This window comes from Pleurodeles waltl, chromosome 4_1 (genome assembly GCF_031143425.1).
Source record: "Pleurodeles waltl isolate 20211129_DDA chromosome 4_1, aPleWal1.hap1.20221129, whole genome shotgun sequence".
Taxonomy (NCBI): Eukaryota; Metazoa; Chordata; class Amphibia; order Caudata; family Salamandridae; genus Pleurodeles; species Pleurodeles waltl.
Window position 1 is genome coordinate 619,679,784 of NC_090442.1, and position 23,873 is coordinate 619,703,656.

Genomic DNA, 23,873 nt, shown 5'->3' on the forward strand with positions numbered 1-23,873 from the left:
GTGTCGCTGATGTCTCCACGTGTCCCCGTTGTGGAGCCCCCTTCGCCCTCCGTCTCACTGGTCAAATCAGAGTCCGTTGCATGGCCCTCCGGGGCCATGTGAGATGCAGCTCCCTCGTGCTCCAATGCCACTTCTCCTCCGCCAGATGATGCTAATGCACACATGAACAGGAAGAGCAGACAAAATAAGGGGGGGGGGGAGAATAAAGACATGTTGAGTGCATGCATTGGCAACACAGTTGGCGGAGAGGACAGACACAGAAGCCCCCTGCACTACGCCGCGCACTTGGGGTACACTACTCAATCAGTGGGACATGGCCTACAAGCCTATGGACGACAACTGCACACATAGGTGACACAGGGCCATGGATAGCTGTACTTGGCACCCTACAGAGGTGGGGGGCGGGGGCACAGGGCCATGCCTTACGGAGGGCACTAGCCTACAGAATTCGCCCTGGCCTAGGGATACCCACAGCCCTCCTCCCCCACCCAGACACCTCCACTGCGCGCATAGTCAGCAGAATGAGAGTGTACTCACCCCCTTGTGTCTGCTGTGATGTCCTCACGCGCCCATCCAAATCTGGGTAGGCCACCGCCAGGATCCGAGACATCAGGGGGTCAATTGACGCGTGGCACCCCTCCTACGTTGGGAGGCCATCCCCAGCAGAGCCTCCGTGGTCTTTCTGCTCCCGCGGCGGATGTCCTCCCACCTCTTGCGGCAGTGGGTGCCCCGTCTGTTGTGGACCCCCAGGGTCCGGACGTCCTTGGCGATGGCACGCCAAATGTCGACTTTCTGATGGGCGCTGACCTATGTGACACGTACAGGGAGAGAAAATACAATATCAGAATTTTCTGCATGCTCGATGTGAGTGTCCCCCCATCCCCACACTTGCCATGTGGCACATGCTCTCATCTGTCGTTTGATGCATGCCTCATACGCTCCCCTCCGCACCATCGTTCATTCACCCGACTCAACCAAGGCATTGGCAACAAAGCATGGTCCCAGTGTACTTACCTGTTGGTCTGGAGGACCGTAGAGTAGCGCATACTGGGGGAAGACCCCATCAACAAGTTTCTCCAATTCCTCAGATGTGAAGGCAGGGGCCCTTTCCCCAGTCGCAGCAGCCATTGTCTCTTCCAGACCGAGGTCACAGCAGCACTTGCAGTATAGGTCCTCTCCTGTGGATGATCAGGTCTCGAGTGATTAAGCAGATAGAAAATGGCGGTCACGCCCGCGGCGGTGCGTACCACGGCGGTGCGTACCGCGACCACCGGCCCACATCGTCATTGGCTCCTGAGACCCATAGGGTTCAATGTTAACCAATGCTGCTTTGCGCCGCGGTCTTCGACCGCCTACCGCCACGGTGTGCCACGCCAGCGCATTGACCTCACATCCCATTGTCACACTTCACAGGTCAGGCAGCCGCCATTTCAAGGGCCCACATGGCTTAATTTCTACTGCGTCACACAGGCCTAGGCATTGCATTGCCACTCATACAAGCCATTCAATGCATAGCGAATCGTGTTCTGTGCAAGCTGTGGTTGCGTACCTGTGGGTTGCTTGACTCTGTGCTCCATGTTGTCCTTCCTAGGCACCGTCCGCTGGGACTTGCGAGGAGATGGAGGAATGTTCCCGTGTACAGACCGCTGGTGGACCTGTCGACAATGGAAGAAAGACATGTCATACTGACATACAGACTTGACCGAGCCACTATTCATGAACTGTCTGCCCAGCTGGAGCCAGACCTGATGTCCCCCATTCGCCAACCCACAGGGATTCCCCCTCTGGGGCAGGTTCTGTCAGTACTCCATTTTTTGGCAAGTGGATCATTCCAAACAACAGTGGCCATATCATCAGGGATGTCTCAGCCTATGTTTTCTAAGGTTTTGTCCAGAGTGTTGTCTGCCCTGATGAAATACATGCGGAGCTACATTGTTTTCCCTGAGGTGGGCGATTTGGCTACAGTGAAGGGTGATTTCTATGCCCTTGGCCATATCCCCAACATCATTGGTGCCATTGATGGGGCCCATGTGGCTTTAGTTCCCCCCAGTGAAAGTGAGCAGGTGTACAGGAACAGAAAAAGTTATCATTCGATGAATGTCCAGGTGGTCTGTTTGGCTGACCAGTACATCTCCCATGTAAATGCCAAGTTCCCTGGGTCAGTGCATGACGCGTACATCATGCAAAATAGCAGCATCCCTTATGTGATGGAACAGCTACAGAGACACCGTGTGTGGCTAATTGGTGACTCTGGTTACCCCAACCTGTCGTGGCTACTGACCCCAGTGAGGAATCCCAGGACAAGGGCAGAGGAACGGTACAATGAGGCCCATGGGCGTACTAGGAGGCTGATCGAGCGGACCTTCGGCCTCCTGAAGGCCAGGTTTAGGTGCCTGCATATGACAGGTGGATCCCTAATGTACTCACCAAAGAAGATGTGCCATATCATCGTGGCCTGCTGTATGCTTCACAACCTGGCTTTGCGACGCCAGGTGCCTTTCCTGCAGGAGGATGGTCCAGATGGTGGTGTTGTAGCAGCTGTGGAGCCTGTGGAGAGTGAAGAGGAGGAAGACGACGGGGACGACACAGACAACAGGGACACAGTGATACAACAGTATTTTCAGTAGCACACAGGTACGAATCAACCCCGCCATTTTACATTTACTTAAAGTCTCCTGTCTCTCTACTGTATGTGTTTCCCCCCAGTTCCTGTTAACTGAGTTGTGACTTTCCCTTCCGTTTTCAGAGCTGTGGGCCCCTCTGCGTGACCTCTGCTTTGTTTGCCCATGGACTACAGCTGTGTGACAGTGGTATGTTGTCATCTCAATGTAACTGAACATTTTGGCACCGTTATGTCTAATACATTTGTTCAAAATACAAGCAGACTCCAGATTTTTTAAGTACAATAAGTGATTTTATTAAAGTGCTAAATTTAGGGACATGATTGTAAAACGGTGATGGGTGATGGTGGAGTAATGTCCATGGCAGAGTCCAGTTTTCAGTCTCACAGGTGCATTGTCCATATGCCTGTGGAAGGATGGAGCAGGGGCAGTTTAAGTTTGGACAGGGTGACAATGTGGGACAGTGGGATGACATCAGGGGGTATTGTTTGCTGGCGGGGGTCTTGGCATCCTACTCTGTCTTCTTCTGAGATCTCAGGTACCGCTTGCGGGGTGGTTCTTCTTCTGCAGAAGGTGGGGTTCTGGTGGCCTGTCATTGTGTGGGGGCCTCCTGTCCACTAGCGCCGGCGGAGGTGGTAGCCTGGTCTGGGTCCATGCTAGTGACAGGGGCCCTTTGTGGTGCCACATGGTCCCGCAATGTGGTGACTATCTGGTTAAGAGCCACGACGATGGTCCCCATTGTGGAACTAATGTTTCTCAGTTCCTCTCTGAACCCCATGTACTGTTCCTCCTGCAGTACCTTGATCTCCTGGAACCTGGCCAGTACCGTAGCCATCGTCTCCTGGGAGCGGTGGTATGCTCCCATGATGGAGGAGAGGGCCTCTTGGAGAGTCGGTTCCCTGGGCCTGTGTCCCCCCTGTCGCACAGCAGCCCTCCCAGTTCCCCTGTTTCCATGGGCCTCTGTCCCCTGGACCGTGTGCCCACTACCACTGCCCCCAGGTCCCTGTTGTTGTTGGGGTGGTGGGTCAACCTGGGTGCCCTGTAGTGGTGGACACACCGCTGATTGACGTGTCCTGGAGACAGAGGCATGGGCCCGCTGGGTGGGAGCTGTGCTGGTGTTCCCAGAGGGGGTTAGGTCTGCTGTAGCCTGTGGCTGTCTGTGGGGAACCGACTGTCCCGAGGTCCCCCATGGGCCGGGCTGGTCATCTGGGTCCAGGGAGACAGAGCTGCTGTCATCACTGGGGGCTTCTTCTGGGGGTGGGATGGACATCTCTGGACCCTCCTCGGTGGTGTGGTGGCGTTCGGGTCCTGCAGGGGTATAAGAGTATGGTTATTGCTTCTGTGTGTGCCATTTCGTGTAATGGGTGGGTGGCCGTGTACCCCAGTGCTGGCATTCCCTTGTGGGGGCTTTTGTGACGGTGGCTTGTGGGGGAGATGGGTATGTGCAGTGGGCATGCTTTGGTGATGGGTGTCCATGCATTGGGGACGCATGCAGGGCTAGGTTTTGGGATGGGTGGGTTGTGATGGTGAGCCATTTGCAAGGAGTTGGTGTGATGGGGGTGGGGGTGAGGGTGGGGGTATGATTTGGCATGCAGGTGGGGTGAATGAAGTAGTGAAGATTTGACTTACCAGAGTCCATTCCTCCGCCTACTCCTGCGAGGCCCTCAGGATGCAGGATGTGCAAGACTTCCTCCTCCCATGCTGTGAATTCTGGGGGAGTAGGTGGGGGTCCGCCGCCAGTCTTCTGCACCGCGATGTTGTGCCTTGATACCATGGAACGCACCTTCCCCTGTAGGTCGTTCCACCGCTTCCTGATGTCGTCCCGATTTCGTGGATGCTGTCCCACAGCGTTGACCCTGTCCACTATTCTTTGCCATAGCTCCATCTTCCTGGCAATGGTGGTGTGCTGCACCTGTGTCCCGAAGAGCTGGGGCTCTACCCGAACTATTTCCTCCACCATGACCCTGAGTTCTGCGTCAGAGAACCTGGGGTGTCTTTGGGGTGCCATGGGGTGGTGTGGATGAGGTGAGGTGTGGTGTATGTGTTGTACAGTGTGGTGAGTGTGGTGGTGTATGGTGTTTTGTGCGTGGATATTGTGTGGGTGATGTTGTGATTTGCCTCTGTGTGATGGTCTACTATATTCTGTGCTGTCTCTCTCTGTCCTTCAGTCGCAATTGTGGTCGTAAGGGTTTGTGGGTGATGTGGGTGTGTGTTTTATATTTAATTGGGTGTGTGGGAGTGGTGTGTGTATGTGTCTCAGGTGTGTGTATTTTGAATTGTCCAATGTGGCTGTGTTTTGTAGAGGTGTGAGTATTTTGAGCGCGGCGGTGTGTACCGCCAATGGAATACCGCGGTTGAAAGACCGCTGCGGGGATTTGTGGGTCGGAATGGCATGGGCGTATTTCTGTTGGCGTGACGGTGGAGGTTTGGTCATCGCCAGTTCTTCGCTGGCCGTTGCTGTGGTGGAATTTTGTTGATGTCGGGTTTTTGGCGGTTTGCCAGTTGCGGGTCAGAATGACGTGGCGGTTTACCGCGACCGCGACGATGTTATGGCGGTCTTCTGACCGGCGGTAAGCGCCTTTTACCGCTGAGGTCAGAATGACCCCCTATGTCTCTTTGGGTTAATTCTCGTTGTGTTTCCAGGGTGCTCTTTCTCTCTCTCTCTCAATCCCTAGTTTGAACCTTTCCTCTAAATCCCACCTATGTTGCCTCCTTCATTCTGAGCGAACACTGTGGCTCCCCCTCGTCATTGGATTCTGGAGTACTGGGACCCATTTCCCCACCCCCCATTAGTTGTGTCATTGTCCAGAACCACTATGAATCTCCCGCTTCACTAGTACAAGTGAAAGTGCATGTTTCCCATGCCGACCGCAAAGGATGGGGGGGGGGGGTCGAAATTCAGTGGGCTCTAGCACTGGCCTGGTGTGGTGCTGGGATTGCCTGGGCCTTTTGACTTGTTAGATGGGCATGCCTGGACCTATCACTTCACTGTTCGGTAGAGTACCATCTGGCTCCCTCATCCAGCAGATTGGGATAACCTAATGCGAGGATAGAAGGCATCGGGGAGAGCACCTCCATTCCTGCACATGGTGGTGGAGGTGCGGACACCTTGCTTGCTGATTGTGGGATAGGATTATCGGTCTGGGCCTACTCGAAGACAGACCATAGTTTTAATAGTGCTTCTCTCCTGTCCTTCTTTTGCCCTACATACTTGGTACATATGTGTGTCCTCATGGATTTCAATATGCTAGTCAAGGTTCCCTCCTTGGGCCATGGAAACGCATGTGCCTTAGTGTGTGTGTGCCATTCCACGTAAAACTTATTACATTTATTTTAGCCTGTGTGGGGGAATCATGTTTGCATAATGTTGGACAGTTTTTTATGGGACAGATACACTTCTAGTTTCATGATTTTAGGGAATCTTAAGTTTTACTCTGGTAGTGGGGAAATATATATACACAGGGATTGATAGTTCTAACTACTTTACTATTAACTCAGTGCCATGGTTAATTCAAATGTCATGAAATTAGGCATTGAACAGCAAACTTCACTTTGATATTAAAAATAGCAAATGTGAGAAATAACAATGCCTTCATATAGCACGTGAGTCATCGACAAACACAACACTCAAGACAAAATACAGTTGCTTTATGTTTACCAGCATCACAACATCAAAATTACATTAATTTTCAGCAATGTTCAAAAAAAGAAATAAAGACAGCAAAAAAATGATGACTTTGTCAAAAATACCTTAGCCCACTTCCAGTGCATGCTAACCTGTGACCAGGGGAAGCTCTGAGTGGTACACAGGACTAAGTGAGCCTGATGGTCTGTCAATATTGGCTCTGGGACAAAGACACTAGCTGATTAAGAGAAATAATTTGACAACCACAGGCCATTCTTGGCCAAACACAAGCTTCACCTAATCTCCCAGATACAAATATTTTTCCCAATGTCCAAATCACACCCTATGTCACACCCAGGGGTCATGCACACCATCTGTGTCATGCCCAGAGGTGCAAGCACACAAAACCTCTCACTTCTTTCCGATACCAATAGTATTAAGAAACTGGTGGCACTGAGAAAACCCTTTTAGACTAGACAGTAAGATTGAGGTGCAGGCCCTATATCACACCCAGGGCCTATGCATACTATCTGTGTCATGCCCAGTGGTCCAAGCGAACAACACCTCTCAAAACTGAGATGCTGGCCCTATATCACACCCAGGGCCTATGTGTACCATCTGTGTCATGCCCAACCATCCAAGCGGCAAAGTCTCAACCCTTTATCATGTACATTGGACAAGCATACCATCTGTGTCACACCCAGCAGTCCAAGTGACAAACCCCAGCCCTGGATCACATCCAGGAGGGAGAAATGCAAAATATGTGTCACACCCAGGGGTCCAAGCAACAAACCTGAACCCCGTATCACACCCAAGGAACAAGTCTAGCATCTATGGTCCAAGCAAACAAAAACAAATAACATTCACCTTTACTAGAATGCAGACTATCGAAAAAAGGTGACTTCCGTGGGAACCCATCCGAGGCCACCTTGTGACTACTAAATTCAGACACATAAAATAGATAACATGCCAGATATCTGTCAGTGGCCGGGTGCTCAGGTTAAATATTTATACTTCTTCCTAGTTTGCCATATGCCATATGCTGGACTAAGATGTAGTTTCTTATTCTCTGATGACAGCTTCAGGACAAACCTCTGCCCCGCGGATTCAGCAGAATTTCTGTCAATTGTGGCGCCCTGATAACAAATGCAGGTGGGCCTCAACCTTGCATGGACATAGGGCCAGTGGCCAACATGTCTAGATGTCCAGCCTGAGACGCATGTGATCGCTGCATGTTGCTGTGCATGCTGTGTTCTGGTTGTTTCACTGTACCTAACTTCATCTGTCATCTGACGTTATGGTGTTTTGGGAATGCATCCACCCCTCCACCCATGTGTGTTTTATTGGGGGCAATTTCTTTGACCTTTGTGGTGTCACTGCACCTATCTGTGGGATTGATCTGAGATTCCTGTTTGTGTTCCTGCCACACCACCTTTCAATCAGTAACCTCAGGCCTAGGTCTCAGAGCCTGCGTGACAACATTTTTTTGAGCCAGGGTTGCTAGCGCAGGTGTATTAAAAATTTTTATTAACGAGTGTTCATGTATTCTGAATAAGAGATTTATGTGGAAAATATAATAACGTAGAAAATAATGTACACATTTGAAAATGTGATTACGATGAGTGGCCGCCAATGTTCACAAAGTGTACTTATTAATATCCTAACATTGTGAAATGTTGAATATATGTTTGACTAGTGTAGTAAATTGTCATATTAAGGGTTATGCATTATGCTCTAGCTTTATTAATTGTAGGCCTTAACTTAGCGAGTGTCTTGGCCTACTTGCCAGGTTTCATGTCAAAGCTGTATTTTTTCAACATTTAATAAATGGCTGTCCTATTGAGTTAAATTGTGATTTCTATTTTATTGTTTAAATGTGCTCACAGCAGAAGTTTTCTCATGAGAACCGACTGCTAGAAGATGCTGTTCTTGTTAATGTAAGATTTTGTGTGTAATGTGTCTGAGACTAACTTTCTCAGGAGAACAATGGAGATACTGACTGGAGTAGAAGCTGCAACAATATGGTTACCTGACAAGCCGGATGACGAGGACATTGCAAGACAAACCAATCAACTACAAGTGAATGGAGTAATAGTATAAATCATAGATTTGAAGTTTTAGTTTTATCGGCAAAGTGGGGGGGTGTGGCCAAGATGGTGGCCGGAGTGGATGCCTGATTTAGAGGCTCCGCTCGCGGCCACCAAATATGGCATATATCCTGTTCCCTGCGGCACATTTCCACTGTGCCAGTGACCCACGGGGACCCCCAATGGTGGCGGGGGTGCTCCGGTGACCGGAGGGGCTCGCGCACTGCCTGGACGGGTCGCGGCTTCCCCGATCTCGGGGAGCCGTGGCAGCCGGTGTTCAGGCCTGTTGGGCCTCCCTGCGCTCGGCGCGGGGGAGGCGGGAGCCGTGTGTCGCCGGATTCGGCCTGCTGCGGTCCGGAACTGGACCTACCCCTGCCGTGACGCAGAGGTGGGTCGGGCACTACCTGTTGCGGGCGCCCAGTCTGGGCCCCCGGAGGCGGGTGCCCAAGGAAAGAGACCGCGGCGGATCCCCAAGCGCGCCTGTGAGGTGGGCGCAGGGCCGGGTATGCCCAGATATAAGAGCGCTCCGACTGCGATGGAGCAACCATCCTTTGGGCCCATGTCTGGGAGGCCCCAACTATTGTGCTGAGTGGGCGCCGCCGCTGCCGACTGGGCCTGTGGGGCCTCTCTGCGCTCGGCGCGGGGGAGGTGGGAGCCGCTAGCTGCCGGACGCGGTCTCCCTGGGTCCCGGATCGGACCTTCCCTTGCTGCGTTGCGGGGGTGGGCCGGCCCCACCCCCTCCTGCTGCGACCACCCGGACTGGGCCCCCTGAGACGGGGGGTCCGTGGAGATTACGGCTGAACCAACAAGCGCCCGTGTGAGGCCTCAGAACTGAAACGATGATCTCTCGGGGGAGCCTAAATAATCTCAAAGATAGCAGCCTTACAAAGGATTGCTGGTTTTTAGAGGCTGTAGAATTTCTTGATTGAGGAGTCTTAGCAACTCTGCGGGGGCCCAGAAATTCATACAAGGTTCAGCAATAGCGCTTTGAGGCTGCAGGAGCTGAAACGTGGATGAGTGAACAGGAACTGTAAGACTCAAGCCTCATGCACTAACACGCAGAAGCGCTTCTGCCAAATCGGAGCAACCATCTTTCGGGCCTCGGCCCAGTCGGCCCCAGCTCCCGCGGTAGGTCACGCCTGGCTCCCTCGCCGCGGACACCTGGACCCGTGCCCTTGGGACTGGGCTGGTTGGGCTGGCACTGGTCCCCAGGGCGTAAAATTAGCGACGACGGCCTGCTGCCGCTTCTCCTTGATCCTGGCCCTCATGAAGGTGTTTTTCTTTTAAAAAATATCAACCCAGGACGCCCCATCGGGAGCAGCCTTAAACGACTACCCTGCACCCTTTGACAACTTGATCCGAAACCAGCCTCGGTGAGCAGCCCAGCGGTGACTACCGTCTCGTGTCGCAAAGGTCAAGCCAAAACACCCTAAACCGGGGAGCCACATAGATGGTGGCATTCCCCCCTATCGCAAGTCATTCTGATACGCAAATCACAACACTTCTTCAGGTTAGCGAAACGCTGCGCACACATTCCCTGCAATTCGATAAACTCTTGCATGCAATAATGGACACTAAGACATCGCTTGAAAGCAAAATTTATGCTGCGGTGTTAGAAGTCTCATTGCTCCGTGCAGTTCACCGTAAGCTTACCGACAGGGTTAATGACACAGAATCTGCACTAAAAACTGTCCAACCAGAGGTCGCTAACATGAAAGCCAAAATTCAACAAATGGAGCTAGAACTGACGCAACTGCAGCGCAGGGCTGAGGATGCGGTGGGCCGATCCAGACGTAATAACATCAGATTGCTGGGTGTTCCGGAACGCTTGGAGACTCTCAAAGCAAAGGAATTTATAGAAAACTGGCTGAAAAATATAATGAAAATACAGGACAATACCAAGGGTCCGGTAATAGAAAGAGCACACAGAATTCCAGGAAGACCCCCCCGGCCTGGCGCCCCACCTCGACCTCTGATAGTGCGGTTCCTAAATTACAGAGACAGAGATCTAGTTCTCCAACATTTCAGATCCACAGTCTTAATTAGCTTGGAAAACAGCAGCGTATCAGCTTACCCAGATTACACAATGGCAGTACAACGTAAAAGAACATCATATTTCAAAATTAAACAAATACTGCGTGAACACAAAATTACTTATTCACTTATATTCCCAGCTCGCCTCACAATCATAAACGACGAAAAGACTCTTATGTTCTCTACGCCGGAGGACGCTTGGACATGGATACACGGCAAGAGCCTGGCAGTTCCATCGGCGGGTGACACGACGGAGGAGGCATGGATCACCCCCGGAGCTAGGGGAAAGAAAAAGAAAAACACAATGGTGTGCCCAACGAAGTCGTAGATGGCCGCCGATCAAGCGCAAACTTTAAAAGAAGCCAGCACATTTGCACGATCGTACTCAACCACCACAAGTGAAGTGGATTTCAATGATAGCGGCTCTCCAGACAGCAGGTCCAGTTCATCCCTGTCTCAATTGTTGGTCGGGCCTGACCTCACCCGCGGCTGGCAGACGAAATTTGAGAATCCACGGAATGTGCTTCGAGCGGGCCATACGGTCCTGGGTCGACAGGAAGCGGTTCCTCCTTCCCCCCCGGGCATTAACACTGATAAACATGGCCACCCTGGGGCAACGGCTGAACCGACGAGGACTCTAAAAGCCGCGTTGTAACTCACACTGGACAACATATCTGCATTCTGAGCTACGCAGGGAAAGAAACATATTGGAGGCGGGCCAAGAAGGGGCCTACCTCAACCAATTCACGTCCCCCTCCACCTGAACGGTACCCTAATGGAACTGAACTGTTCAGAGTTTAGTTTAGGCACCGGTTGTGCCTCTTTGTTTCAAATAGGGCCTTGCCCAAAATATCCTTTTTTGTTGGTTTTCCTTTCTTCTCTCTTTACATCAGGGACTATTCCCCATCTCCAGGGTCGATGTTGTGTGGGGTGGGGGCTCGGGTGTGGGGGGGCGGATTGCAGGGGTGCGCGTGCAGGCGTGGCTGGGTGGCGGGTCGGAAAGCGAAACCTGACCCGCAGTGTGTTTCCTTGTGGATTTAAGCAATACCACATGATACAATGCAGAAGGAACCTATTTACAACATACTAACATGGAATGTGAAAGGCATGGCGGGAACAACTAAACGCAATCGAATATATTCACATTTAAAACACCACCACATACACATAGCTATTCTACAGGAAACACATGTCACACTAGAAGATATTACGCAGATTGAGGAAAGATGGGCGGGGCAAATATATGGCTCTGGAACATCAATATTTGCAAGAGGAGTGCTGATTTGGATAGCGCCAAGGGTCCCCTACATAGTAAAACGCAGCATCACGGATAAAGAGGGCAGGTATATACAACTAGTAGGTTCACTAGACGGTGAATCGTTAGCGATAAACGGGGTGTATGTCCCAAACATTAAACAGGGTGAATTCCTGCAAAAAACGATCTCTTACTTATCACACGAATTAACAATACCAAGGGTCATATTTATACTTTTCGACGCACAACTGCGGCAACGCAGTTGTGCGTCGAAAAAGTTAACGCCGGCTAACGCCATTCTGAAGCGCCATGCGGGCGCCGTATTTATACAATGAAGTTAGCCGCCGTTAGCCAGCGGAGCTACCTGGTGTGCGTTAAAAAAAATGACGTACACCAGGCAGCGCCGGCGTAGGGGAAAATGGAGCTTGGACGTCAAAAAATGGGGCAAGTCAGGCTGAGGCAAAATTTTCGCCTCAACCCGATTTGCGCCATTTATTTTGACTCCCAACACCCATTGAAATGACTCCTGTCTTAGCAAAGGCAGGAGTCATGCCCCCTTGCCTAATGGCCATGCCCAGGGGACTTCTGTCCCCTGGGCATGGTCATTGGGCATAGTGGCATGTAGGGGGGCACAAATCAGGCCCCCCATGCCACAAAAAAAATATTTTTAAAAAACGTACCTGAACTTACCTTAATGTCCCTGGGATGGGTCCCTCCATCCTTGGGTGTCCTCCTGGGGTGGGCAAGGGTGGCAGGGGGTGTCCCTGGGGGCATGGGAGGGCACCTCTGGGCTCCTTCCGAGCCCACAGGTCTCTTAACGCCTGCCCTGACCAGGCACTAAAAAACGGCGCAAAAGCGGCTGAACGTCATTTTTTTTGACCCACCCACTCCCGGGTGTCATTTTTGCCCAGGAGTATAAATACAACGCACATGCCTTGGAGTCATTTTTTAGACGGGAACGCCTACCTTGCATATCATTAACGCAAGGAAGGTGTCCACGCTAAAAAATGACGCAAACTCCATGAACTTTGGCGCTAGATGCGTCTAACGCTAAAGTATAAATATGGAGTACGTTTTGCGTCGAATTTGCGTAAAAAAAAACGACGCAAATCCGGCGCAAACAGAGTATAAATATGCCCCCAAGTATTTGGGCGGGGACATGAATTGTGTTCCGCAAATTGATATGGATAGATCATACCCCCCACTGGTGGCCGCCCCAGTAGCGAAAAAATCACAGATGCTACGAACATGGATAACAGACCGCAGCCTGGTGGATGTGTGGAGACATCTTCACCCCCAAAAAAGGGAATACTCCTATCATTCCCCTGTACATTTACTACATACCCGCATAGACCTCATCCTCGCCTCGCAGGACTTAACACACAGATTCACGGCGGCAGAGTACACCGCTAGGGTAATTTCAGATCACTGTCCTCTTATCATTCACATTAAATGGGGTAGGACACGCGCTTGCATTCCAACCTGGCGTCTTCAACCCCGATTACTACAAGACCCCCCATTCAGAAAAGAAGTAGCCACACACATTGCCTCGTATTTTACACTAAATACCAGGACTTCGAGTTCCAGGGCAAATGAATGGGATTCACACAAAGCAGTTTTGAGGGGCACATGCATATCTATGACGGTGTTGGCACGGCATACATTGTCGCAAGAGCTCCACAAATTAGAAAGGGACATCCGTATGGCAGAATGTAAACAAATAGAGGGCATTGTCACCGCCACGGAGCTCAATAGACTACGCACACAATGGAGTGAAGCGGATAGGTGCATAAGGCACTATGATTACCGCCACTACATGGCTCACACACATGCGGAAGGGGATAGATCAGGTAAATTACTGGCTTGGCTATTGAGAAATGAACATCGGATACCCCCTATCGGTGCCATTCGCCTGGATACAGGGATAATTGTGAATACTCAGGTGGAAATAAATAGCGCCTTTAGAGAATATTATATTGCATTATACAAGCCCCCCCCCTCCCTCAGCAGAACAATTAAAAGAGTTCTTTTATGGCGTCAAATTAAACCAACTAACTGCCACTCAGTTGGTGGACATGGAGAAACCAATTGATATAGCAGAGATACAACAAGCTCTACAACAATTAACTCATGGCAAAGCTCCAGGCAGTGACGGCATCCCCATAGAGTATTATAGCATGTTCCCAAAACAAACATTAATACCTTACCTGGCAATGCTAAAGGAGGCTCTTGAACACGGTCAACTACCAGGCACCTCACGCGAGACATTGATAGCAGTACTGCCTAAAATAGGCCGGGACCCACTAGATGTTCACTCATACAGGCCACTATCGTTGTTAAACACAGACTGCAAACTGCTCGGTAAAATTCTAGCAAATCGCTTGCTCCCATGGATGCCGGCCCTGGTTCACCATGACCAATCCGGTTTCATACCGGGCCGCAATACTTTCATAAACATACGGAACCTACTACGCCTTATGGCAAACTCCCCCGTGGGCGAACACAACCGGGTAGTTGTATCACTAGATATCAAAAAAGCATTCGACACGCTGGGATGGCCCTTTCTGATTGAAACTCTTAACCGCATGGGCTTTGGCAGGATATACGTTAACTTGGTGAGGGTACTATATTCTAACCCAACAGCGAGAGTTAAAACAGGAGACATGATATCCGAAAGGTTCAGCATTGGGAGAGGCACAAGACAGGGCTGCCCACTGTCCCCACTGTTATTCGCCTTAGCTATAGAGACTTTAGCTGCCCGGCTCCGCACACTAGCCCCAACCTGGGGCATCCCGGACGGGCACACACACCGCATAGTGTCATTATACGTGGATGACGCATTAATATTCCTACGAAATCACACAGAATCCCTACCCGAGATATTGAAATTACTGCACCAATTTGGCTCGGTACCCGGGTTAAAAGTGAACTGGTCTAAATCATGTCTATTCCCAATGCAACCGGTCCCGGAAATATATCAACTGACCTCTAATCCGGGAGGCTTGAATTGGTGTTACACCACCTTTAAATATTTAGGGATAAATGTGTATCATGATTCCCAGGACCTCAAAGATGGCAACCTGGGGAAAGTGATCCGATCTGCTAGGGGCTCTCTGCCTTTCTGGTGCTCGCTTCTGCTTTCGCCCATGGGTAGAGTAGCCATAGCAAAGATTTTAATACTACCACGTCTACTGTACTTCTTCATGGCTCTCCCACTGGCATTGCCCTCCTCCTTTTTTAGATCACTGAATAGCATATTAACAGACTTAATTTGGGGCAATGGCCGTCGGCGTGTGGCATTATCCAAAATATATCAACCACTTACATTAGGGGGGCTGGGGGCACCAAGATTTGAATTATATCACGCATCCGCCCAATTGCAATGGATATTTAAATGGTTCGGAAACCCTACGAGTGTAGAAGCACAGATGATACACTCAGACCTAGGACACACTAACATCTTGCAACACCTGATGAACCTAGATGGAGCTAAACACTCACGAAATATCTTACTGAATAACGCACACTGGGCATGGGGTCGCTACGCTCCCACAGGAGACAAAAAAACGCAGTACTCCCCCAGGATTCCATTATTGGCTATCCCAAAAATTACTAAGATTGCAACCACGGTCGGCTTGAGCACATGGCCTGAGAAGGGCATACTTACTGTATGCGATATTTACAGTAACAGGCATCTTTTGACATATGAGGCACTGGTGAATACATACACCATGGGTCAGGGTAGTTTTCTCGCCTATGGTGCAATGCGTCATCTGGTACGTTCAGTCTGGAACTGCGGAAATGGGGAGCCAAACACGGCCCCCATATTACATGATCTGCTTGATAACATAGCCACTCCAATGAACGTATCGAGGACCTACAAAATTCTGACCACAGATATCGAACATGGACAGGAGCAAGCAAAAAACAGATGGGATCAGGTTCTGCCAGAACCACTCTCACAGAACACATCGAACAAAGCCATGAAAATGATCCTTGAAGTATCACGTAACCCTCGTTTCCGCTACACCCAGTTCAATTATGTACATCAAACATATTTATCACCCCACCGACTAGAGCGCATGTTCTCCCAGACACCACAGAAGTGCCCCAGATGTGGCAACACAAAGGCCACCTTCTTCCATATGACATGGGACTGTCCTCCAATTCTGCGTGCATGGAACGACATATTAGCCATGCTAACCGAATGGACTGACATTCCGCTGTCCCTCAAACCCGAATTATGTTTACTTGGAATAGTGATTAGATCCAAAAGGCAGAAACAGACTCACAGATGCATAGCACTAGCACTAGTGATGTATAGGCGCTTAATAGCCATGCATTGGAAGGCGCCTAGCGCGCCAAGTATCAACCAGTGGCAATCTGAGCTGCTGCGTTGGGCCAAGGCGGAAGCACAGACATTACAATCACTCCAGGACAAAGGGATCAAGGTCAAAGGAGTGGACACATGGAATTCCTTTGTGATAATCATGGAAAGCAAGGATGATAACCGACCCCCCTAAATAAATAAATAAACAACCAAATGTTAATGGTAGGCAATACCTAACAGCTGACAGCTCAGTCTTGAAATATGGACACCATAGGTTAATCCGGAAGACATAATTAATTGGCGCACAATCAAGAAATAATTGAATCTGTGGAGTCAGGGGAAATGTATACTACAACTACAATGAGAAACAGGCGCTGGCTGGTAATAGATCAGACCCTGGGTGAGCACGCGCCTGGAGCCGTGGATTGCCTTGGATGATCCTCCTGCCGTCCCCCTCCCCGCCTGGGTGGCCGTTCCCCCCGCCCCTCCCCGGGATGTGGGTGACTACTGGGTCCCTCCGGCCTGCACCAACACTTAATTGTAATAAGAACACATGCCGCGGAGCTCCAGCTACCTCAAGGGGCCCTGTGTGTGCGGGGGACCTGGGGGTGCCCTTCTCCCCCTCACCTCCCCCTCCCCCCCATCCGCTGCGTGCACCAGCTCCAAACACGACCTCACTCTTGCTGTTTCTTACACAATTCTCTCTCTCCCGTTTTTTTTTTTTTGCTTTTTCACTTTTACCTCGCTTTGTACTCAGTGTGAACATAATGTTTCCAAGAATCCTCTTCAAATTGCATAATCGTATTGATACTACAAAGTATGCATGTACAATGGAAGAGTTAGCATTAGAACACGTAAATAATAGCACAACTATGTATCACAACTGTCGTTTGATCTTTGTATCTCACTGTTGAAATAACAATAAAAATATATTTAAAAAAAAAAAATTATAGAACAACACATCGATAAGCAGTGGTTGATGCAATGGTCGACCAAAAAAGGAGACTGCTTTCAATGGTAGGTTGGAGAAACAAGGGGAAAAACTCTGCTTATTAAAAATATGGGTGACCTGTGCAAAACAATTATTTGCTAAAATACCATGCAATGGGCTATTGATTTTTTGAAAGTATTGTCCTGCAAGGTTGTTTTTCTGTTTTCCTAACTTTCTCCTACAATATAACTGGGCAAGTCAAAAATGTTCTTATAGTTCTAAAGATTGCACAAAATAAAGTGCAACATTAGTAAAAAAAAAATAATATATATATATATAGTTTTATCGGCAAAGTGTGACCTTGCGATTAACTGACCAGTAGGGTTTTCAGAAGTAGTTTTACTAGTTTTGATTAATCAACACTGCACTGAGAAGAACCCAGCATTCTGCGTTTTGCCATTACTGCCATTGCACATTTTCTTCCTGGAGGATAGGTCAATAATTTCTTGTCTGTTTTGACAAGCGACGTGCTTAACTTTATTGCTTAAATACTTCACGTTTTCTGAACTTTGATGCTGAATCCTGATTGCCTTGCTGATCGACTGATGGTCTGAGGAAGAAGACTGACTCTGCTTGCTGATCCACACTGAGGATAGGTATTATGAATTAAACCGTTGATTGTTATTCATATTTGCTTTTCCTTTCTAGGTACCAACTGCACTGTTTTGAAAGAGCCATAGTTAGATGTTTTTCCAAATTTGTGTTGCTAAATTGTTTTGCATGAAGCCCAACATACTGACGCTAATCTGACATTAGTTAAGGATCCTCACTAATGAAATTGTGCTAAGAGAATGTACATAATTACTTTGACACAGTTGACTTTGTTATTAATTTGCACTGGAACCTTAGAATGTGTGGTAGTTCACGCTTTGATTAGATTATGTTTCTTCCGCTGTTTTGGACAGCCAGTATTGTCTCATTATGTGTTTCATTTGATTTTGAGATTAATCTACATGACCTTAGCATTGTTGATATAGGGAAATAAATATTCAAACTTTTACTAAAAAGGTGTGATTATTCATGACTGAAAGCGGTGCGTGACAATTACTGACTCTATTGATCATTATTATTATTGATTGTTGTTGATTATTGACATTGTGTATTGGTTATTGATTATGTACTGGAGCTATGGTAAGAACATCTTAATTGTGAGTCAAAAGGTTCAATGACCCGTCCCCTTGTAAGTTTACTTATGAAGGTCAGACGCGCTAACAGGGTTGATGGAGAGTACATGATGGGTGAGTTTGGCAATAGTGATACAATTTTGTTTTGATATGTGAATGTATCATGATGCACATTGACATCAATTTTCCCTATATTAACATGATGATCATTCCCTTCTTGACCTTGCATAGTGTTTGATGAGTTTAGACTCTTCTCTCCTCAGAGACATCACTGTATGTCTCTCCGTAAAGCTCGTGAACTCCATATTTTTATTGCCCTTGTTCCATAAGTGAAGGCGGTTCAGATTGAAGTGGATGAAAAGGATCAGTAACATATAGTTTTAGTTATAATAAATAAAAAAACTGAATGAATCTTTCATATATGAGGCAATATTGATAAATGAGTTATTACCCTGGTCAAATACCAAAAAAATTATGGTCAAAATGTAACTGACAATATATGGACCAGCCAAAAAGGAAAAAAAGTCACATCTTTTTCCAATAAGAAAAATAGAAGAACTTGATCTTAATTTATATCAATTTTCTTTCATTTAGACCTTATAACGTTGCAAGCTTTTAGAAACAAAATGTCTATGTTTCTGTAACTGAATCAAATAATTAGTAGTGTCTTGTACTAAAGTGGGGAAGATGGGAAAAATCATGGATGAAACATTCAAGACAAAGGTGAAACCTTGGTGGCATTATGCATTGCATTTTGCGGACATGCTCCTATGAGAATGATCTATTATTAAATTTTGAAAACAATAGGTATGCCCTGAAGAAGTCCATAAAGTATAATAACAAAGTGTATTGGCTGATTGATGATGGAGATGGGTAGAATATAAGCTTTTTCTGGAAAAAGATTTACATTCAAGGAGTCATTATCAGTGATTCTTTTTAGGTTGAGCGTAAGCGTTTGACCTCGTGTATACTTTTAGTATACTTATTATGGCTTAAAGCAATTTCATTTGTTGGTTGCAGTGTCCTTTAAAAATTACTATTTGCTAGTGGTCAGTTCTGCCTTTTTTCCCCTCCTTTTTCTGTTTCAGAGCAGTGACCGACTACAGTATTATTCCACTTTGGGTTCTTTATCCATTGCTGTGATGGACTATTTTTGTCATTTCTTTGGTGCTCCCGTTTCACTGTGGATGTTTTAGGCTCGTAGCTGCCTGAATTTTATTGCAGGATTCTGTTCCTCCCATCTCTTCCAATGTCGCTGACATTTGTTTTGACTTTATTCCAGTGCTGTCCTCGTTTAACTCTGGCTTCCAAGATATGCTTATTTTACAAGAGAAACATCCAGTCACTTAGCTCATTCTTCATGAAAGCCACAATAGGCCCTTTCTGGTAGAATGTAGATAAACCTAAAAGCAATGATGTGAAACTTGCTTAGCCTCTCATCGCTTCTCGAGTCTCTCTTTCCAGGGCCCCTCCCTGCCAGCACGCATGACATCGCACACAGGACATTGCTTATCTCCCTTATTGGGGCCATAAATCTTATCAGGCTGCTCTGCTCGTTGAAATATGAGGCAAGAATGCTTGCAAGACTTTTCATTCTGTTAAAATAAAAAAAATACTTTTCCAGCCTTTTCTGTTCAGATGTTTACAGAACTCAAGATAGTGCAATCATCTTCTTGTCTCTCCTCAAGGGCTTGTGATTTCTGATGTTCGTAGCCACCAGTGACCACCAAAACATGGCAGTAAAAATGAAATTATGAGACAGGGTAGACCAATTTATGTGGCAAGAAACGTCCAGTTCTGAATTTCCGATACTAATAGCTCTAACTTAAGAAAATGCGCGACCTATTGCATTGCAAATGCTTGTTTCATTTGGAAGGACATTTAGCATTTGCATTTTATGATATTATAGAGTACCGCCCAAACTTTTGTACTATGTTCAATCTATCAGTTTGGCTTTGGTGAAGCATTTCAGGTATGCTCTGAAATAGGTCGACAAATCTCTTCATCCTAAGCAGGCGGTCTGGCTAGTATCAACATCAATCACATTTAATTTGCAGTATGACCAATTTGACCACACAATGAAAATCCAAATCAGAAATAAAGTTAAAGGGTTTTACTACAAACTAATGCTCAGGTTAATGTAAACAATTCTCAAAACCAAGCTACAAAGATACAGTGTCACCATCAGGTGACTAAAACGTAGGAAGAATCTAAGGGGGTCATTACAACCCTGATGGACGGTGTTAAAGCAGCGGAAATACCGCAAACAGGCCGGCGGACAAAAAAAGGGAATTATGACCCTGGCGGAAACCGCCAACAAAGACAGCCACTTTAACACTTCGCCCGCCACGGCGGTACAGACAAGCAGCGCGGCGGTCACCACCAACAGACAGGTGGAAGACAATGTACCGCCCACAGTATTACAAACCGCCAATCTGCCACCTTTTCCGGGGCGGATTCACCGTGGATAAAAACACGGCGGAAACAGCTTTTGCTATGGGAAAACGCTCACCTTAACATATCCCACGAGGAACGAGGAATCCATGGAGCCGGAACTCCAAATACTCCCTGCCCTTGTGTTTCTGCTCTTCTACGACCAACAGCTACGTAGGCGCCGCAGACAACGGTGAGTACTGCTCCTAAGACATGGGGGAGGGGGGGAGGCAAAAGTTAGGGGGACCTACACCAAACACCCCCACCCTCGCATATTACAACATACACACCAATGCATTCACAAAATGCATTCACAAAAATCACAGTAACAACCCACAATGAAGTATGAATACACAAAGCGAAAATCGGTCAAACAATGTAATGTGCCAATATACATGTCATACAAAAATATACAGATATATATTTGAAAATCAGTCATAATTATATACAATACGAGAAGTAGTGCAGATATGTACATAACAATGTCCGTGCACCATCAGTCCAAAAATACATGGGCGAGGTCCACAAACGATACATGACCACAATCGGAGAGAACACTGCCGGGGCATCAGATAGAAATACTACAGGCACCTCAGGGGGAAGGGAAGGGGGGGCACCTCAGCCGGATGACTGCAAAGCCAGATCCACGACGGGGCTCCAAGCCCATTTATGCCCTCCTGGGGAGTGCAAAGCCACAGTCTCTCAAGTCTCTACAGTGGGTGGTTTGCCCACTGTTCAATCCGGGGGAGTGCAAAGCCACAGTCTCTCAAGTCTATACAGTGGGTGGGTTGCCCACTGTGCCATCCTAGGGAGTGCAAAGCCACAGTCTCTCAAGTCTCTACAGTGGGTGGTTTGCCCACTGTGCCATCCTGGGGAGTGCAAAGCCACAGTCTCTCAAGTCTCTACAGTGGGTGGTTTGCCCACTGTGCCATCCTGGGGAGTGCAAAGCCACAGTCTCTCAAGCCTCTACAGTGGGTGGGTTGCCCACTGTGCCATCCTGGGGAGTGCAAAGCCACAGTCTCTCAAGTCTCTACAGTGGGTGGTTTGCCCACTGTGCCATCCTGGGGAGTGCAAAGCCACAGTCTCTCAAGTCTATACAGTGGGTGGTTTGCCCACTGTGCCATCCTGGGGAGTGCAACGCCACAGTCTCTCAAGTCTCTACAGTGGGTGGGTTGCCCACTGTGCCATCCTGGGGAGTGCAAAGCCACAGTCTCTCAAGTCTCTACAGTGGGTGGTTTGCCCACTGTGCCATCCTGGGGAGTGCAAAGCCACAGTCTCTCAAGTCTCTACAGTGGGTGGGTTGCCCACTGTGCCATCCTGGGGAGTGCAAAGCCACAGTCTCTCAAGTCTCTACAGTGGGTGGTTTGCCCACTGTGCCATCCTGGGGAGTGCAAAGCCACAGTCTCTCAAGTTGATGCAAGTCTCTACTGGTACTGGGGGGGACTGGTGCCCAGACTGGATGAGTCTCCCCGTGAAAGGTCGTGTCCTGTCACTGTCCCAGCTGCACATGGGATAAGGATGCCTGATGTGGCGGGCCATTCATTCCTACCCGGTGCATTGCCCTGTTCAGCAGTGCTTTGCCATGGCGGTCTTTGCCCTGTTCAGCGGTGCATTGACATGGCGGTCTTTGCCCTGTTCAGCGGTGCTTTGACATGGCGGTCTTTGCCCTGTTCAGCGGTGCTTTGACATGGCGGTCTTTGCCCTGTTCAGCGGTGGTTTGACATGGCGGTTCAAGACTGTTCAGCGGTGCTTTGCCATGGCGGTTCAGGACAGTTCAGCGGTGCTTTGGCATGGCGGTCTGTGCCCTGTTCAGCGGTGCATTGACATGGCGGTCTTTGCCCTGTTCATTGGTGCTTTGACATGGCGGTTCAGGACAGTTCAGCGGTGCTTTGCCATGGCGGTTCAGGACAGTTCAGTGGTGCTTTGCCATGGGGGTCTGTGCCCTGTTCAGCGGTGCATTGACATGGCGGTCTTTGCCCTGTTCAGCGGTGCTTTGACATGTCGGTTCAGGACAGTTCAGCGGTGCTTTGCCATGGCGGTTCAGGACAGTTCAGCAGTGCTTTGCCATGGCGGTCTGTGCCCTGTTCAGCGGTGCATTGACATGGCGTTCTTTGCCCTGTTCAGCGGTGCTTTGACATGGCGGTTCAGGACAGTTCAGCAGTGCTTTGCCATGGCGGTTCAGGACAGTTCAGCGGTGCTTTGCCATGGAGGTCTGTGCCCTGTTCAGCGGTGCATTGATATGGCGGTCTTTGCCCTGTTCAGCGGTGCTTTGACATGGCGGTTCAGGACAGTTCAGCGGTGCTTTGCCATGGCGGTTCAGGGTAGTTCAGCGGTGCTTTGCCATGGCGGTTCAGGACAGTTCAGCGGTGCTTTGCCATGGCGGTTCTGATAAGGACATTGGTGTGTGGCATGACGTTCTATACACTCGACATTGGTGTGTGGCATGACGTTTCATCATTGCCCAGCGGGGCTGTCGCAGCCGGGGCCCTCCAGGGCACTGACTCCGGCGGTGGTCTCCTGACCAGTGACGATAGTGGGGCCCTCCTGGGCTGTGACTCTGGCGGTGGTCTCTGGACCAGTGACGATAGTGGGGCCCTCCTGGGCTGTGACTCTGGCGGTGGTCTCCTGACCAGTGACGATAGTGGGGCCGGCCTGGGCTGTGACTCTAGCGGTGGTCTCCTGACCAGTGATGATAGTGGGGCCCTCCTGGGCACTGACTCCGGCGGTGGTCTCCTGACCAGTGACGATACTTGGGCCCTCCTGGGCTGTGACTCTGGCGGTGGTCTCCTGACCAGTGACGATACTTGGGCCCTCCTGGGCTGTGACTCTGGCGGTGGTCTCCTGACCAGTGACGATAGTGGAGCCCTCCTGGGCTGTGACTCTGGCAGTGGTCTCTGGACCAGTGACGATAGTGGGGCCCTCCTGGGCTGTGACTCTGGCGGTGGTCTCCTGACCAGTGACGATAGTGTAGCCCTCCTGGGCTGTGACTATGGCAGTGGTCTCGGGACCAGTAATGACGGTGCTGGCGGTTGTGTCTCGACCGCCGGAAATGATGGCGCACTTCTCCGCCGTGACACTCACAACAGGCTGGGCAGACTTCCTCTGGCCCTTCCCCACCTTTGGTGGAGTCACAGCTGACTCTCCAATCCCCTTGGAACCCATGTCAGTTGTTTTCCCACCTGGAGTCTTAACACGGTCCTGTCGTCCACTCTCCAATTTTATTGCCTTTACAGGGGGTGGGCTGCCAGTGCCTTGGCTCCGGGTCCTACTGCCTGCCCTGGTGGCCGGTGCACTCCAAAAACCTTGAACAGGCACCACTGGTATTGGAGGCTTTTTGGCTGAGGCGCTACAACGGGACTGATGAATTGGAGGG